We start from the raw sequence: 12,348 nt of genomic DNA, 5'->3' as shown, positions 1-12,348 counted from the left end.
AATTGAGTCTAGAAAATTTTGGAACAATATTCAAATATTCAAGTGACCTTCGACCATTCCCGATGATTCACGAACAACTATTTGTAAATAAATACATATATAATTAAATGTATATATAAATAATAATTTGGAATATTATTTGAAATATTATTTGATTTAATGGTAGGAAATAAATATGTAAAATAATATGCGATGTAATAAAAACTATTATGTTATTAAATATATATATATATATATATATATATATATATATATATATATATATATATATATATATATATATATATATATATATATTTATATTTATATTTATATATAATAATACTTGTAAATATATAATATTATATTCATTTATTTAAAAAGATATAATTAATATAATTATTTTACTTAAACTTTTTAATTAAGATTGGTTATATATATAGAAAGAGCATATATTAAAGATAAATGATTTTGAGCTTAATTGATAAACGTCGGTAACACTCAGTTGATGTTTTGTTAGTTTCAATATAGATATTGTACATGTTCATGAAGAATTGAAATAAAAGTTGGAGTGTAAATTGATTACGAAGATTCTAGATTTGTTAAAAATATTTTTATCTTTTTTAGTTTAAATATTAGTACTTCGTACATATAAATTGGAACATAAAATAAATAATTATTGAACCTTTTTGATCAGGTTTCAAACAGTTAATGAGTGGAATAATTAAATATATTTAATCTAAAAATTTGGGATTTTTAGGAACACATTTATCCGTAACTGTTTAGCAAAGGACTACGGTATAACACAGTCCGTGAAAACTGTCGGTAGAAAGATTACAAAAGAACCTGGCTGCTAACTATTTGAATGATTTGCATCGTTCCTTTTTCTTTAGAGTAATAATACTTTATATTTTATTATTATTATTAATATTATATTATTTTATCATTTACTGCATCTATATGTATATGAATATGTGATGGGCATTCATCAACGATCACCATACCATTCTTCTAAAACTAACCATAGTACACCACATTACTCGATCACACCACTGCTATAGTTTTCGGGTTGCAACTAAAAACACCACCCAACCTCCACCCTAATCGGTCACCGTACAACCATCACAAAACCTTTGTGCTCCATTCAAACCACTGTTGTCCACCATCATTATCACCATCAACAACCAAACCCACCCTTCTTTCTTTCTTTCTTTCTTTCTTGTTTTTGTGAACTAACCCGACACCACATCCCATCGTGAACCCAACCATCATTATGTCGCTGTTATATGTTGCCTTGTTACTTGATTCATTGTTGCAACAGTGTATCCTGCAACATGAACAATCGTCAAAACATCAACCCACGCTGCTGCGTAACTAAATTTTTTTATCGAAGCTTCTGCTGTGCGTTTTTTTTATGTGTCTGTCCATCTGCAATCAAACCGACACCAAGGTTGTAATTCTGATTCAGTTTTCAGTCGAACAAGCATCACCCAAGATCACCACTACAAATACCACCTATTGTTTCGGTTCAACTCCAACACAAACCTAATCGAACACCACTTTGTTGTTACCACTATCTCCTATTGAGCTAACCATCTCTCTCTCTCTATATCTCTTTTTCTCTCTCTGCAACACCTGCTACTGCTCGATTTTTTCCTGTTTTTCTTTTTCATTTTGATCAAACACGTACAACTATCATCACTGTATATTTTCCTTCCTTTCTAGTTGTTACTGTTACAGCAATATTGCGGTTACCATTTTGATACTACGACGATCATAATAATCTTATGAGGATATTAGATCAGATGATTTCTTTTACAAGAATATGATGGTGATGATACAGTGATATGAACCGATTTTTTTTTTAAGATTACTTGGACTAAATGATAGTTGGACTTAGATAATCTAAATTGGGACGTAATCATTGATATGACGAGTTGGGCAGTAAACTTGTTTGTTGTCTCATGGGCCGTGAATTTCATTTTTATTTGGGCCAGCATGACCTAAATTTTATGTTGGGCTGTTAGGTTTGATTGAGTGGTTAGTAGACCGATGTGTATGATTGTTATTAGCAATATGATTATGATGATGTATAAGGATGATGATGAATCATGAAATGGGTTTATTGTAGAAGATGAATAAGAAACAATTAGATATATAGGATATATGATTTCTTACGGGTATTAAAACTGATAAGACGCAGTAGAGGAAGGGTTGGGTGTGTCTGTGGATTATCGATAGGTCGGAGGTTCGAGCCCGAGTACAGGCAGTTTAATTATTTTTCTTTGAAGCTCCTCCTATTAAGGTAGTTATTATTATTACTACTTTTATTCTTATTATTGTTACTTTTATTAATCATTGTTGTTATATGATTAATATTATTATCATTCATAATAAATATTAGCACTAAGTATTATAAGTATTATTATTTTTATTATTTTTATCATTCTTGTAAAAAATAATAATTTAAAATTATCATTTTTTTATTGTTATCATTTTTATTATTATTATCAGTATTAGGAAAATTATCATTTTTAACAAAATTATTATTATTATTATCATTATTATTATTAGTGTTACCAGTATTATCATTATTTTATCATTAACATGATTCTTATTATTATTATAAAAATTAATATTATTACTATTATTATTTTTAAACATTATTATTATTACTATCATTACTATTATTATCATTATTATTATTATTATTACAACAAATATTTTTATGAAAAATATATTCATTACCTATATCTTAAATAAATTAATATTACATAATGTCATGTTTTTAACTAATATAGTATTATTTATATATCATGTACATACTATAACAGATTATAAGTATTAACATGGAAATATATAAGGACATTAGTCTTAATACGATGTAAACTTAGTTGATTAATATTATATGTGTTAATATATATACTTGGTATAGGTTCGTGAATCCAAGGTCAACCCTACACTTGTTAAATGACGTCATATGTATTTTTACTACAAAATACAGTATGGTGAGTTTCATTTGATTCCCTTTTTACTCTTTACATTTTTGGGACTGAGAATACATGCGCTTTTATAAATGTTTGACGCAATAGACACAAGTACCTTAACTGCATTCTATGATAGAATTATCTGGGATTAGGGTTGATTATTATGACACGCATTATTCCCCGGTTTTCGTTAGAGCGTATGAGCTCCCGAGCCGAGTGGATGGTTTATTATTTATGACATTTTGGCACCGGTTGTCCTATATTTTATAAACATGTGTTCAGCCGTGGGGTGTAAAGACCGGCACAGAGGTTCTATATTTTGAAGGCACATGTATTCAGCCGTGGGGTGAAAGACCGGCACAGATGGTTACTATTATATTTTGAATCCTCACCAGGTGTTCTTCATATGAAAGATATTTTTTGTGCAGTTGGAAATAAGACTTCTGCACGTTTTATAATATTTAAAATCTTGTGGTCTATTAAAATGATGAAAATGAAATGATTACTATAAACTAATGAACTCACCAACCTTTTGGTTGACACTTGAAAGCATGTTTATTTTCAGGTTTGAAAGAAATCTTCCGCTGTACATTAGCTCATTTTAAAGATATTACTTGGAGTCATTCATGATATATTTCAAAAGACGTTGCATTCGAGTCGTTGAAGTTTATTAGAGATCATTATTAATTGAATGACAGATTAGGTCATTTATAGTTTGGATATTATGAAATGGTATGCATACCTGTCAACTTTTGATGAAATGAAAGGTTGTCTTTTAAAAACGAATGCAATGTTTGTAAAATGTATCATATAGAGGTCAAACACCTCTCTCGATGTAATCATATGTAATGTTCTCGTCCATATGGATTTGGTCAGGGCATCACAGGTGGTATCAGAGCGGTGGTCTTAGCGAATCAGGTCTGCATTAGTGTGTCTAACAGATAGTTGTTAGGATGCATTAGTGAAGTCTGGACTTCGACCTAGTAGTTGTTAGGTTATATTAATGAGTCTGGACTTGAACCTGGTCTGCATGTCAAAAGTTTTGCTTATCATTTCTTGTCGAAAATTACCTGCTTATCATTCTTAGTCTAGACACATCTTACTGCATTGATTGCATGAATAGTGTATAGACAAAAATTCATATCTTAGCGTATTTGCTAATTCATATCTTAGCGTATCTGCTACCATAAACTTTGCCTAATATATTTCGTAAATTCCTCCGTAATCTACGAAATCTTTTGTTCTATATATATAGATATTCTATGTAATTAGAATATCATCCGTTATCCGAAAATCATTTCATATCGAAAAATCCTTTATTCAATCGTACGCAATGGAACTCATAACTAGTTCAAGTCCCTCGGATTCCGATATGGAGTCCCACTCCAGCTCCGAAAGCAGTGTCACCAGAATGAATCAATCAATCAGCCATCCCCAATTCATCTGATGAGTTCATAGTCGACTTAATCAATAGAGACGAGAAGAAGGCGATCCTTTCCACCAACCGAATTCACCTCTTGGCAATGAACCTGAAGCACTTACCAGTGAACCTATTAGAAACACCATTTTCACCCTCATTTTTCGAATATCTCGCTATGATGATATACTATCTCAAATTCAAAACCTTATTCACTCGCTCGTTCCTACCGACAATCATCCCGGAGTAATAAGTCAACGAGCTTCGCACCCGAGTTGTAGCCTTGAAAAATATGGTGCAAAATGTGCCAGCTTCAGCAACATTACCGGCACCAACAGTACCACCAACAGCAACATCCGCATCCCAAGCCTCACTTTCATAATCTGTTCCACGAACATCAACGTCTTACGCACCATGGATACCAATGAGTACCAATAGCAATTAACAATGAAGTATTGAATCATAACTTCATTAATATTTTGCGAAGAATATGTGGATCCTAATAATTAACGATGAAGTATTGAACCATAACTTCATTAATATTCTGCGAAGAATATGTGGTTCCTAATAGTTTTAGAGATTACTTATTCTAGCTCAAATCGAAAATCAAATGAGTCTAATATTATATTGACTCATTAAATTCATAATTTCATCCGAAGAAAATATATATGTATATATGTTTTCATAAAGATTGTAATTAAAAATTCTTTTGTACAAACTGTTAATGATGAGAATATTTTAACGGGTAGGTAATACCCGAGGAATATTTAAGATTTCACATTAATAAGTTACATTGTACATTCTTCAAATCTGATTCAACATTCATTTCCTATCCTACTTACATCCACAGATAAATAAATCCGTTCACCACAGAATAACCATTTCCATTCAAATTTCATATTTGGATTTTGATCTATCAGAGTCCAACAAGTGGCATAATGAAGAAACATTTGACGGAATAAAATTTATTAGAAACAAACAAATTAACTATGAGAAATTTTGTTAAGAATCCACGCTAACAAAATCCTAGCTAACTGTTTCTAGCTAACTGTGGACTAATCAACTGAGGACTACCAACAGTGGACAATTAAAATAAATTAAAATATTGATTATAACATATGAAAATAAACAATTCTTCAAGTTGCCACTTGATTTCATCTTAAACCTCATTTGTATCTTGACGATTACAATCTGCGTTCAAACCTTTCATGATTCTTGAAAACACCTCAATCGAGAGGATGAATTAACCGCACTTCATCTACGAAAGAAAATATTGATACATATAGTTATATACATGAGAAACTCTCAGAACCTGAGTAAACGTTTAACACGTAGTTGTGCAAATTCCTTTGGCATTGCTATTACCGAAAATAACATTGCAATTCCTTTTCAAATTAGTCAATTTTGTCACAGCTTCAGCAAATCAACTTCAAGTTTTCATTCTAATAAGCCTTATTAGTACTTTGATATATAAGTTTGCCTTTCATCATCGTTACCGAAGAACCGTTTATATTCCACCGCATCAGCAGTAAACTTACCAGCGACATCATTACTCACCAGCTTAAGTCTCTGAAGAACCATTATAATTGTTCATTAAAACCCTATCATATACACATCCGCATCTTGTAACGAGAATTGACATACCAGTTACCGAGAATCAACAATCAGTATTTTGAATCTCGCAGCATTTCTACATCAATAGTTATATGTATACATATAACATTTATCTCTTAGAATTGTGATCTCCGATTCTGAAATTCTGAACAGCAATCTAGCCTACGAATCAAATACTCTGAATACTGAAAAAGCTGAATGAAGCAGCAAAAACTGTAGACAACCGTCAACGACCCAAATCGTCGGAAGTTTGGTAATAAGGAATAGTATGTTGACAAAGCAGAAAAGTTGGAACTGAAAAAAAAAAAAACAGATTTAGCAAACCATGAAAGAGGTTGTGAACAAATCACAAGGACTAAACTTGTACATAAAGAACCCTGATGATTCTATTTCTGATGAAATCTTTGGCGAATACCTTGCTCCTTAATCGCTCTAAAACATCGTGAATGAATTTCTTCATCACAATTTGATTCAAAAATTCTAAGATATTATCGTATCTTTCATTATTAATATCCTCAATATTTCTGAATATACCTTCATAAATATTCTCGTCCAATATTAACTATCTATCCGTGCTATCTGTGTTACATCATAAAAGGAAACTGTTTTAGTTTCTATATTCTGCAAATCTTCGAATTTAAAATATGAATGGTTTGAAGTAGTGTTGGGAACTGATGCATGAGTTAGTATAATATAATGACACTTGATCAACATGATTATATTACAGTAAGTCATGCTGAGTTTCTAATGAAACGTGATAATTCTCAGTACCATCATCATGTGCCATGTTACACGACTCTTACATTCTACCCCATCTCTAAACATATTAAGAACATATCTTCTTGATAGTTCTATCTTTCCGGATATTCTGGTAATTTGACAAATCAAGATCGTGCCATTACGATTTCCTTCTTACAACATTAACTATTTCATCCAAAAATTCATACCTACAAATTCTGGACCATTACATGCGGTGCTTAATGACAAGAAGAGGAAACGAAAGAATGAAGTTTCGAAGTGTAAATTGGGGGTATAAACTGCAGCAAATAGGAGAGCGCCTTAACTGTGGATGACAATGGTTATAGGAAATAGAAGCATGGACTTCGAAAAATAAGGAAAGATACAAAACTCGACAACAACACATAATTTACAAACCGTGTATATCAATACGTATTGCAACGTAAAGACACGGGAAAATTAATAACACTATAAACCCAAGAGTATAGTAGAAGTAAATAGATTCTTCCGGTGGTAGATAAAAGAGAAGAATGACAGATATGAAAGTTAAGAGTATATCAAGAATTAGAATCGGATGGAGCATATGGACGAATGTTTTAGAAATATGAATTGGAGAAGAAAGTATAGAAGATGTGAATTGTGGAAAATAAGGAAAACAAAAGGGGTGAATTTATAGTGAAATATCCGACAGAGAAATTAAGATGGAATATCGCATTAAATCAAAGAAGATCTTAATTTCCTTAATCGCCGAAGAACCAAATCTTATTACGAAGATTTTCTTTAAATCCCATGAATTCCGGAAATCAATCGTAACTACGTCATCGATTAAAATGACTCTGCATTTACTCATATCACTCTCTTGCGATAGCTTCACTTATACTCTTCGCATAATTAAATTGTTTTATCTATATTACTAAATGATGATAAAACTCTATTATCAACTCATATTCGTCATGAAAACATTTTTTATTGTTAGCCATGACGACCTTACTCAAATTTCGGGACGAAATTTCTTTAACGGGTAGGTACTGTAGTGACCCGGAAATTTCTGACTAAATTTAAACTTAATCTTTATATAATTCCGATACGATAAGCAAAGTATGTAGAATTGAGTCTAGAAAATTTTGGAACAATGTTCATATATTCAAGTGACCTTCGACCATTCCCGACGATTCACGAACAACTATTTGTAAATAAATACATATATAATCAAATGTATATATAAATAATAATTTGGAATATTATTTGAAATATTATATGATTTAATGGTAGGAAATAAATATGTAAAATAATATGCGATGTAATAAAAACTATTATGTTATTAAATATATATATATATATATATATATATATATATAATAATAATAATAATACTTGTAAATATATAATATTATATTCATTTGTTTAAAAAGATATAATTAATATAATTATTTTACTTAAACTTTTTAATTAAGATTGGTTATATATATAGAAAGAGCATATATTAAAGATAAATGATTTTGAGCTTAATTGATAAACGTCGGTAACACTCAGTTGATGTTTTGTTAGTTTCAATATAGATATTGTACATGTTCATGAAGAATTGAAATAAAAGTTGGAGTGTAAATTGATTACGAAGATTCTAGATTTGTTAAAAATATTTTTTTCTTTTTTAGTTTAAATATTAGTACTCCGTACATATAAATTGAAACATAAAATAAATAATTATTGAACCTTTTTGATCAGGTTTCAAACAGTTAATGAGTGGAATAATTAAATATATTTAATCTAAAAATTTGGGATTTTTAGGAACACATTTATCCGTAACTGTTTAGCAAAGGACCACGATACAACACAGTCCGTGAAAACTGTCGGTAGAAAGATTACAAAAGAACCTGGCTGCTAACCATTTGAATGATTTGCATCGTTCCTTTTTCTTTAGAGTAATAATACTTTATATTTTATTATTATTATTAATATTATATTATTTTATCATTTACTACATCTATATGTATATGAATATGTGATGGGCATTCATCAACGATCACCATACCATTATTCTAAAACCAACCATAGTACACTACATTACTCGATCACACCACTGCTATAGTTTTCGGGTTGCAACTAAAAACACCACCCAACATCCACCCTAATCGGTCACCGTACAACCATCACAAAACCTTTGTGCTCCATTCAAACCACCGTTGTCCACCATCATTATCACCATCAACAACCAAACCCACCCTTCTTTCTTTCTTTCTTTCTTGTTATTGTGAACTAACCCGACACCACATCCCATCGTGAACCCAACCATCATTATGTCGCTGTTATCTGTTGCCTTGTTACTTGATTCATTGCTGCAACAGTGTATCCTGCAACATGAACAATCGTCAAAACATTAACCCATGCTGCTGCGTAACTAAATTTTTTTATCGAAGCTTCTTCTGTCCTTTTTTTTTATGTGTCTATCCATCTGCAATCAAACCGACACCAAGGTTGTAATTCTGATTCAGTTTTCAGTCGAACAAGCATCACCCAAGATCACCACTACAAACACCACCTATTGTTTTGTAGTGACCCGAACTTTTCCATGTTTATATATATATTAAATGAAATTGTTATTTACATGATTAAGTGTTTCCAACATGTTAAGCAATCAAACTTGTTAAGACTTGATTAATTGAAATAGGTTTCATATAGACAATTGACCACCCAAGTTGACCGGTGATTCACGAACGTTAAAACTTGTAAAAACTATACGATGACATATATATGGTTATATATATAGTTAACATGATTTTATTATAAGTATGTATCTCATTAGGTATTTTAACAATGAGTTATATACATAAAAATGAGACTATTAATTTAAGAAACTCGAAATCGATATATATAACGATTATCGTTATAACAACGTCTTACTAGGTACATATGAATCATATTAAGATATTGATACACTTGGTTAATTATGTTAAATGATAAGTAAATATATTATTAAGTGTATTAACAATGAAATACATATGTAAAAATAAGACTACTAACTTAATGATTTCGAAACGAGACATATATGTAACGATTATCGTTGTAACGACATTTAACTGTATATATATCATACTAAGATATATTATATATCATAATATCATGATAATATAATAATTTAACATCTCATTTGTTATAATAAACAATGGGTTAACAACATTCAACAAGATCGTTAACCTAAAGGTTTCAAAACAACATTTACATGTAACGACTAACGATGACTTAACGACTCAGTTAAAATGTATATACATGTAGTGTTTTAATATGTATTCATACACTTTTGAAAGACTTCAAGACACTTATCAAAATACTTCTACTTAACAAAAATGCTTACAATTACATCCTCGTTCAGTTTCATCAACAATTCTACTCGTATGCACCCGTATTCGTACTCGTACAATACACAGCTTTTAGATGTATGTACTATTGGTATATACACTCCAATGATCAGCTCTTAGCATCCCATGTGAGTCACCTAACACATGTGGGAAACATCATTTGGCAACTAGCATGAAATATCTCATAAAATTACAAAAATATGAGTAATCATTCATGACTTATTTACATGAAAACAAAATTACATATCATTTATATCTAATCCATACACCAACGACCAAAAACACATACAAACACTTTCATTCTTCAATTTTCTTCATCTAATTGATCTCTCTCAAGTTCTATCTTCAAGTTCTAAGTGTTCTTCATAAATTCCAAAAGTTCTAGTTTCATAAAAATCAAGAATACTTCCAAGTTTGCAAGTCTACTTCCAAGCTTTCTAATCCATTCCAAGTAATCATCTAAGATCAAGGAACCTTTGTTATTTACAGTAGGTTATCTTTCTAAATCAAGAACTTTCAAGCCATCCATGGATCCTTTAAAGCTAGATCCATTTTTCTCATTTCCAGTAGTTTTATCCAGAAAACTTGAGTTGTAGGTTACTAACGAGGACAGCTGACTTAATACACTCAAATCTTTAAAACATAATAAAAATGGTTGTAATTATATTTTGATCATACTTTGATATATATGTACATATTTGTATAGGTTCGTGAATCGACCAGTGGCCAAGTCTTACTTCCCGAAGAAGTAAAAAATCTGTGAAAGTGAGTTATAGTCCCACTTTTAAAATCTAATATTTTTGGGATGAGAATACATGCAGGTTTTATAAATGATTTACAAAATAGACACAAGTACGTGAAACTACATTCTATGGTTGAATTATCGAAATCGAATATGCCCCTTTTTATTAAGTCTGGTAATCTAAGAATTAGGAAACAGACACCCTAATTGACGCGAATCCTAAAGATAGATCTATTGGGCCTAACAAACCCCATCCAAAGTACCGGATGCTTTAGTACTTCGAAATTTATATCATATCCGAAGGGTGTCCCGGAATGATGGGGATATTCTTAAATATGCATCTTGTTAATGTCGGTTACCAGGTGTTCACCATATGAATGATTTTTATCTCTATGTATGGGATGTGTATTGAAATATGAAATATTGTGTTCCATTGTTACGATTTGATATATATAAACTAAACCTATAACTCACCAACATTTTTTGTTGACGTTTAAAGCATGTTTATTCTCAGGTGAATACTAAGAGCTTCCGCTGTTGCATACTAAAATATGGACAAGATTTGGAGTCCACGTTTGTATGATATTGTGTACAAACTGCATTCAAGAAACTGATTTCGATGTAACATATTTGTATTGTAAACCATTATGTAATGGTCGTGTGTAAACAGGATATTTTAGATTATCATTATTTGATAATCTACGTAAAGCTTTTTAAACCTTTATTTATGAAATAAAGGTTATGGTTTGTTTTAAAAATGAATGCAGTCTTTGAAAAACGTCTCATATAGAGGTCAAAACCTCGCAACGAAATCAATTAATATGGAACGTTTTTAATCAATAAGAACGGGACATTTCAGTTGGTATCCGAGCGTTGGTCTTAGAGAACCAGAATTTTGCATTAGTGTGTCTTATCGAGTTTGTTAGGATGCATTAGTGAGTCTGGACTTCGACCGTGTTTACTTGAAAAATGATTGCTTAACAAATTTTGTTGAAAACTATATATTTTTAACATGTGAATATTATGTGATATATTAATCTCTTAACGTGTTTGATATTATGTGATAGATGTCTACCTCTAGAACAAGTTCCATTGACTCAACTAATAATAATGAAGAGTCAAATGTAAATTGGAATGATTCGTGGACTGATTCACAAGTTCCCGAAGAGGAACCGGAAGAAGAGTCGGAACCGGAAGAAGAATCGGAACCGGAAGAAGAAATAGAACCAGTGGGAGAAATAATAAAACGGTTAAGTAGAAGAAAATCCTCAACCAACCGACCAAAGTTAATTATGGTCAATGTTGTTTCCGCCAAGGAAGCAAAGTATTGGGAGGATTACCAATTCTCCGATGAATCGGATCCCGACAAGGATTCCGATGATGTTATAGAAATTACCCCAACACAATTTAATAAGGCAAAAGAGAACAATAAGAGAAAGGGCATAAAAATAGAGAAATTTGATTCCAAACCCGATGAACTTTATATGTATCGTCAACACCCGTATTTCTTAAGTT

This window comes from Rutidosis leptorrhynchoides, chromosome 8, assembly GCF_046630445.1.
Source record: "Rutidosis leptorrhynchoides isolate AG116_Rl617_1_P2 chromosome 8, CSIRO_AGI_Rlap_v1, whole genome shotgun sequence".
Classification (NCBI taxonomy): domain Eukaryota; kingdom Viridiplantae; phylum Streptophyta; class Magnoliopsida; order Asterales; family Asteraceae; genus Rutidosis; species Rutidosis leptorrhynchoides.
The sequence above is the reverse complement of the archived record's forward strand: the minus strand, read 5'-3'. Positions refer to the sequence as shown.